At 39.2% G+C, this 8647-nt stretch overlaps 1 pseudogene; it reads right to left on the reverse strand.

Moving 5' to 3' along the window:
• Positions 1 to 2437: 2437 nt before the first annotated feature.
• LOC101709261 (F-actin-capping protein subunit alpha-1 pseudogene) lies at positions 2438 to 4811 on the reverse strand (annotated as a pseudogene).
• Between the last annotated feature and the right edge of the window lie 3836 nt (positions 4812 to 8647).

Genomic DNA, 8647 nt, shown 5'->3' on the forward strand with positions numbered 1-8647 from the left:
TCATCTAGAAAAGAAGACAAGTTATGATGTGAGAGGGCCGGGGATTAGCTCAGTGGTTTCCCCGCCTGCTGCGCAAGCGCAAGCACAAGGACCCAAGTTCAATCCCCGGTACCAAAAAAACAAAAAAACAAACGAATAAAAGTTATGATGTGAGAGTCAAGTCCACAGATACATGGACTGACATATAGAGGCCCCAGGGCCCTGGGCAGACCATGCCATCAGAGTTAGAACAAATGGGCATCAGAGTCATCTTCCTCCTGTCTGGGAAAGCTAGTGCCCACACAGTGACTGCTATTCTCCCGCTGCTCTGTCCCTTATGGAACTTGACCATTCTTAAGGCCAAATCTGATTTCTTTAGGCCTATTCTTTCTGAGTAGTGTAATCTGGGAATGCACTTTTCTTAAGTAGAATTTCATTTTGTCCACTGGTAGGCATTGATTAAAGGGCATTGTTAGCTTCTACTCCCCACGTGATCAGATGAATTCCATGAGCACTTTGGCAGCCATTCCTCTTTGATCAAGCAGAAGTCCCTGCCTAGAGTTTACCTATCATACCTTTAAGACAAAGATGAGTAGAAAAATACTGTTATCACAGGGATGGAGAAATTGATTTTTTTCACTATTATATGAAGAATGATTTCTAAAAATATTTTTACTATAGTATATTGGGTGGGAAGATAGAAGGAAAAAGGAAGTAATAATGTTACAGAACTAGAAAACCCAGACTCAGGTTGTTATTAATTTCTACATGACAAATCACTTTAACATTTAGTACTTTGAAACAATTAACCTTTATTAATCCAGTTTCTGGTAGAAATTCAGGGGTGCTTAGAGGATCCCTTTTGTCTCAGGTTCTCTCATACATAGTAGTTCCAGTTAAGACGCTGTTAGGCTGCTGGCAGCTGGAGACTTAATGGACTGGAGGATCCCTTCTGAAATGATTTGTTCACATGGTTCTGGTTATGGGAAGGAGGCCTCAATTCCTCCCCATGTGGGCCTCTCCCCAGCATGATAAGTGTTATTCTGGCTCAATGTTTGGCTTCCCCCATAATGAGTGATTTAGGAGACAGGCCAAGGAGGAATACACACTACCTCTTGGGCTATTCTTAAAAGCCACACACCATCATTTCTATGATAGCCTGTTAGTTACAGGGTCAACCTTATGGTTCGGATATGAACATAAAGAGGGATGATTGAGACTCCCACAGATGACCTCTGGTCCCCAGCAATTCACCTTCTTACCACACACAAAGTACTCTCACGTCCTCACATGACCTCAGAAGTCTTACTCTTTACAGAACCAGCTGAACATCCAACATCTTGCTACCTGACCTGTTACAGGTGGGAATAAGGCTCCTTGAGTGTGGTTCCAGCTAACAGAATATGGCTCTCCTCCATCAGAAGAACTGCAGGCTAAAGAAAACAAGTGGCCCATAACTATAATTTTGATCTCCACATCATTGAAGGAGACAGTGCTGTTAATTTTTCTGCCACTATGTAACAAGGATCTTCTTCCCCTCCGTTTTGTTTGATCATTTCCTCACTTCCTTTGAGTCTTAACCAACAGGAGAGGAATTACATCAGCTCTGCAAGCCTTCCTTCTTCCTCCAGGGGGGCCTCCAAAGAGAAGGTCTTGGCTATCAAATTCCACCTCAAGCTTGCTTGCCTTTCTTTCTCTCTCTCTTTCTTTCTTTCTTTCTTTCTTTCTTTCTTTCTTTCTTTCTTTCTTTCTTTCTTTCTTTCTTTCTTTCCCTATGATATCCTAGATCTTAGTTGCTTCTTGCTTTTTTTTTGACAAATAATACAAATATATTTTATTTGAAATAAAAAATGCTAACACAGCTTTCACTCAGAAACAAACTCTTGCATGACTGTATTACTGAGCAAAACAAAGCTGAAGCATAAATAGCCTTCTTTTAACATGTATCTGGAGACAGGTAGGAAGACACTACTTGGTTTTTAAAAAAACTGACCTCCCTTTAAGGCCTGGTCATAGAAGTGTAAACAGTGTAAATGAATCCACCATTATCAGTTGTCCTATCATATCTGTCATGTGTGTATTCTGAGATCACACATTTACCTGCCAGATCACATGTGTGTATTCTGAGATCACACATTTACCTGCCAATATACTCAGAAGGGTTGCTGTATCACAGTTACTTTTGAGTTATTGGTAGGCAGGACTAAGGAAGAGTAATTTGGAAGAAATTTTACATCCTATTTAGAAAACTCTAGTATTCCCTTAAATAACAGGTTACAATAGAGAGATACTGCCTGGAAATTACTATTTTCACTGTGGTTTAGTTTTAATTTTTGTGATTTACAGAGCTGTTTGGCTCATTTGCTTATAGTACAATCCTGCTACAAAGTATTAAAGGACAAGATATCCATGATTCACACTTCTTTTTTCAAGTTTTATTACATCCACAGTATGTCAGCAATTCTAAAAAAAAAAAAAAAAAAAAAACCCAAAACAAAACAGAAAAACAAAAATGTAAATGGGTAAAATTCTTTTAAAAATGAAGGTGTTAATACCTACAACAGGGAAGACCATGAGAGAACCCCCTCCTCTCCAAAACAGCAAACATGTTCATGTGCAGGGAATGTGGTTCAAGTCTTTGGATTTAAAAACAAGTTCCCCCAGAAAAGCTGGCTATCATAGAATTTTGAGAATGCTTATTTTGGCCCTACCAAATGGACCTGAAAGGCCCCAATGCAAAGTTTAAAAAAAAACAGTTATGAGATACTACAAATGATGATCAAAGCAGTCAGAAGGAGAAGAATGAATGTATCTTCCATTTAGCTGGTTTGTAGCACAGCCTCTTTAGCCCTTGGATCAGTAAAAACCACTGAAGTACCAGAAGCGGTTTGAAGCATAGGGGTAAAAAAGTACTGAACATATTATCTAAACAGTAACAGGACTTCATGGCTAGGAAAATTTTCTAAATAGTAAAATGACTCCAAGATAGATCTCTCTTTCCAACATAAAACATAGCAGAAAGAAAAAAGATTTACAAGTAGATATAGTAATAACAGAAAATTACAAGGCAGAAGACACAAGGTCAAGACAATGCTATAGATTCAACAGTATTCCACGAGGCTAAAAAATCTGTTAAGTTTGAAAGCCCTAGCAAAATATCACTTTTGTTTATAAATCACTTATTTATCATATGACCATGTGTTGAATCATTCCCTTTCCACATACTGAAGAATCCTACAGTCAGCCTTTCAGCACTCTGCATTTCTTTGCCAATCTTGTAACTGTATCTTGTATCTTGTTCCAGTCAATTTTGGTGAGGGTAACTGGAAGCTGCTGGCGCAAGGCCTTGAATGTGGTGTCTGACGTTGTTTGAATCTCACACATCTTTATGACTAACCAATTGAACATTGCCATCTTCATAATAGTGAACCTGGATCTTGAACACTCCAACTACCTGGGCTATAGATGGAGTGACGGTGAACTTCCACTCTGATCTGCAACAGCCATTCCAGAAATTTTTAGGCTGGAACTGGTGGCTTTCAATACATGCAATAATGGTCTGTTCCCCATCTATAGTTTTAGCATATACAGTACAGAAGCCATTGGAATAATGATCTTTCACATAGGCTCTTAAAGCACTGTCACAAGATTCTCTCCAAGACTTCAAACTTCCATCTATTTCCTCTGGCTGGGGGTCATTTGCTTCTTTCCGTAAGTGATCAAACTTAAAGGAAACTTTGTTTCTTGGATCTAAAAATCTGCTACAGATCACCATGCTCTGTAATTAAAACCTGATCTTCATATCCTCCTATTTTCATAGGCTTGAACTGATCCATGTTATACTGGGCAAATGCATGAGCTGCCCCTTCCCTGAGGAGATTGTCATTGTTAAGTAGTAGTTAGACATCATTGAATACTTCATTAAACTCCCCTGGAGGTGCATGAGTGATGAATTTACCAGCTATGCATACCTTCTCCTCACCCAACACCCAATCCTCAGTTGCTCCTTGCTTTGCAAGTGATGTGGACAGCTTAGGCATGCATGCTCCTTTAGAATTTCCATTAAGTCTAAGAAGACAGCACAGAGTTCTGCCTGTGGACGCCAAGAAGTTCCTTCAGCCTATATTTTCCTTCAGTAGCTTGCTTTAGTGTCTGAAGTGTCCTTATTTGAGAGTCATTCCCTTACATCATGAACTTGATGGGGTCCTGAGCCTCAGAATAAATCCATCAAAGCTCTTCCGCAAGTAGATGCAAATGCTCCTCCATTTAAACAGGGCTATGATCTGATAAATCCATCATAAGTTGAAAATATTGAAAGTTGAAGTGCATTTAATACACTGAACATACCAAACATCTTTGTTGAGCACCAGGTACACTGTGCAGTATCAGTTGTTTCCCCTCATGATCGTGAGGTGGCCCTGGGAGCTGTGGTTTGCTGCTGCCACCCAGCACTGTAAGAGAGGATCATACTGCATATCACCCATCTGGGAAAAGGTCTAAGTTCAAAGTTTAGCTTCTACTGTATGTGTATCACTTTTATACCATCATAAAGTCAAAAACTACTAAGTTAAATCATCAATAGTCAGGGATTGTCTATATTTACTTTTTTTTTGCTTAAATTCTTTTATTGGTACATTTTAGGTATACAATACATTTACATTTACCATTGGGTGCTTGTACCTCTATATGATGTATCTTTATTCTTATTTTTTCCCCATTACTTGTGCGCCCTTCGCCCTTTCCACCCTTCCCTATTTACATAGACTTTGTTTCCATTTTTTTCTTTTTCTTTTCTCATTATTTTTCGTTTCCCTTTTTACCTTTCCCCTCCCCTCCCACTTCCCCTACCCCTTTGGACCTTTTCTTCCTATTTCAAATTATCAATTATTCATTTTAATCCTTATTTACAGTTTCAGTTTCTCACACTAGAGAAACTATTCGGTATTTACACATGTGTCCTATTTATTTCACTTCAGAGTATGACCTCAATATGCATCCATTTAGCTATAAATGTTTCTAGTTTCTCGTTCTTTATGGCTGAATAGTACTCCATTTTATAAAAAAACCACATCTTCTTTATCCAGTTTCCAGTTGATGGGCACTTGGGCTGTTTCCAAGCTTTAATAAATGGTGTTGGAAAAACTGGATTTCAACCTGCCAAAGATAAAAACTAGACCCATACCTATCACCATGTGCTAAACTAAGATCGAAGTGGATTAAAGATCTAAATATTAAGACAGAAATATTAAACTTGCTGGAAGATAAGTTAGGTAGAACTCTTGAAGACATTGGTATAGGAAAAGACTTTATGAACAAAACCTCAGTAGCATGGGAACTAGCACAAAGAATCAACAACTGGGATCTCATCTTATTAAAAAGCTTCTGCACTGCAAGAGAAACCACCAACAGAGCTAACAGACAACCTATAATGTGGGAAAAAAATTTTAGCAGCTGTACCTCAGACAAAGGACTACTATCTAGAATACATAAAGAACTGAAAAAAATCGGATCCCCCAAATTCAAAGACCCAATTCAAAAATGGGCATCTGAAATGAACAGACATTTCTCAGACAAAGATGTAAAAGCAGCAAATAAATATATGAAAAAATGTTCAATATCACTGGTCATTCAAGAGATGCAGATGGAAACAACACTGAGATTCCACCTCACCCCAGAAAGAATGGCTGCTATCAAGAAATCAACCAATAACAAATGCTGGTGGGGCTGTGGGGAAAGAGGAACACTGCTCCACTGCTGGTGGGAGTGTAGACTGGTGCAACCACTGTGGAAATCAGTATGGAGATACCTCAGAGAACTAGGACTACAGGTCCCATTTGACCCAGCTATTCCCCTGCTGGGTATCTTCTGAAAAGAATTAAAAGAATAATACCACAGTGATATACGTGCACCCATGTTCACAGCGGCACAGTTCATATATTTACTTTTTATAGAAGATTTCTAACAGATTTCTTCTTAAGCTACCTTTAAAATAAATAAAATTATATCCAAACTACACTAGTGTTATTTCTGACAATACAGGTATAGATAATGGCTTGAGAATTGATTCTTGGCAATTTTTTGGTTTCTAGGGAATTTCTAGTTCCAAGGCAACTATTTTCTCGGAGACTGTGTGATCTTGTTCTTGCTACTCTCAGGACAGAATAGTGAGGCAGACTTGGAGAGCAGCCCGCTCTGCCTCCACCCTCTCATGGCAGGAAATCATCACTTCAACTCCACATACACCTCAAAGGAAGGGCTAGCCAGGATCTAATGTCTCAGAATCCCAGTCGCCTAGAGAATCTGGTTGGCTGAGCATTGGTCAGCTGTCCATCCCGAGTCCACTCACCTGGGTTGGGGAGTGGGGCCACCCACCCGGCTACGATGTCACTGTATCAGACTCTCAGAGAAAGATACAAGTAAAGCAGGTCTAAGAATGTGGAGGAAATAGTGGAAATGCTAAGAATCTCCCTTGTAAGATTCTGACACCTTCCCTCCTATTAATTAGCTCCTCATATCTGATTACAGGGTCCTCAGTCAGATAAAAATGTGCTTTTGAAATACTTGCCCCTTCCCTTTGCCAGCCTTCAATGTCAGAGTTAAAGCAACTCTGGATGGTTCTGTGGATGAACAGGATGGGAGAACTGGGGTCAGGGAGCAGGTGCACAAAGATACTGATAACGTTTTAGAGAACACTTTGACAGGCTGTACGTAATGAACACAGTAACCATGTGGGGTTCCCCTTCCTACTCCTCATCTTCCTCTTCTTTCTCTTCTTCCTTCTGCTCTTCTTAACTTGAAACAGTCTGTATTTATCATTTTCCCATAGGTGGGACAAAATACCTGACACCTGCAACTTAAATGAGGAGAGATTTATTAGGCTCACAATTTCCAGTAGGTTCAGTACAAGCTTGGCTGACTCCAAGGCAGAAATGAAATGGTGGAAGGGCATGGCAGAGGAAGGCTACTCAAGCCATGGCAGCCAGGAAAACAGAAAGAAAAGTTAGGAACCAGGGACAAGAATACACCCTTCCAGTTCATGCCCCCAATGAGCTGCCTCTTTTGACCAGGCCCCAGCTCCAACCAAAAACATGAGACTTTTGGGGGACATTTTGGATTTAAATCATGAGACACCTTATAAATTTAATTCAACTGAGAACTGAAATTATGAAGCTCATTAGGACTTCTGGCTTCTGTCTCTCCCAGTCTGCTAATTCTCTTTACCCCACCATCTCCAATACCACATTCTCTTTAACCTGACATGCTTATCTGACCTTGTAATTAAATTACGTTGTGGAAGAAATAACTCAGAACCCCCCCAAGAACCATTTGTGAGCAAGCTAAATAAGTATTTCTTTGGAATTTCCCTCAAGTCAAAAGAGCAGACTTAAGTTTCTCAAGCTCAGTAGCTCCTTGGCTCAAAAGTAATGTTAACACCACCAAAGGGCTCAAAAGTAAATTGTGGAAAAGTAATAAAAAAATCATTTGATCCTAGCTGATAAAGGCAGCTCCAGCATGATAGGGAAGCTTTAGTACATTTGCCCTTAGGATTCGGCTTGGTCCAAAACTTACCTGTGTAGAACTCATGATTTATATAGTTATCCAGTAACATCTAATATTTACAAAGGCCTTGATTAATGTTTAAAGAAACATGAGCAATGCTCCATGCTATTTCTTTGAATACCTACTATTGCATTGAAATGGGTCAGCTTTCCCCCCACCCCCTGCCAGAGTTCTTTTATGAAGATATTGTATCAGAAATATAATATCTGACATTTATTGAACATTTACTATGTGCCATGTTCTATTCTAAGGCTTTTATTTCTCTTCTGTAATCCTCAGATTAACCTAAAATATACTCATACTTTCCCCATTTTATTGGTAAGAAAGAAGTTAAGCCTTAGATAGACTGTGAAATCTTGCTCAGAATCAAGTAGGAAGTAAAGGGCAGAATAAGAATTCAAATTTGGGTCTTTATGTCCCTACAAGTGTTTTCTTTAATCACATTTGTATGATGTCTCTTAGAGTATATTCATATAGAACCATGTAGAAAGATACTTTATGTTTTGTAGATTTCAATCTGAAAGCAAGGTTTCAAAATTTTCCCAATTCTTCCCCTCTCTCCTCCCACATCACAGCAGATATAATCTACAATCTTCAAGACCAACTAGGTTCAGTGAATGGTGACCTTTATTGGGAAAATGAAGTCAAAAGGCAAGAGGAATAAGAATTGCTTGTTTAGAAGTTCAATTATTTCTGAAGAATTTTTTCATTCATAAATTCCTGTCGTTTCCACCAGAGGGCAGTTATCACATCAGAAAGAAGAACACTCCTGACCTCACTGTGGGACCACCACATCTGGACTTAGTGTTATAGCTTAGTACACATCCTCAGAAGATTGTTTCTTTCAAGTCTGAAAATTATACATCATGCCCCTCTCCCAGCACTGAAAGGGTCTTATGCTATCTTTGAAGGCATCTCTTCATATTAGGAATGTTAAAGGGCTCAAAGACTTACTGGACCTGTTTGGGGGATAGAGGCCCTGTAGCAAACTCTTAGTGACAGGGTCAATAGCATTTTTCAATGTCCAAGACTTTAGTATTTATTCCATTTAGAGACCATCTGGGTTTCAGTAACCTGTTCCCCTCTGCAACTTTTTTTTCCATTTGGA

Source organism: Heterocephalus glaber, unplaced genomic scaffold (assembly GCF_053883595.1).
Source record: "Heterocephalus glaber isolate CG9 unplaced genomic scaffold, H.glaber_assembly_v1.0 deba00001538, whole genome shotgun sequence".
Lineage (NCBI taxonomy): Eukaryota > Metazoa > Chordata > Mammalia > Rodentia > Bathyergidae > Heterocephalus > Heterocephalus glaber.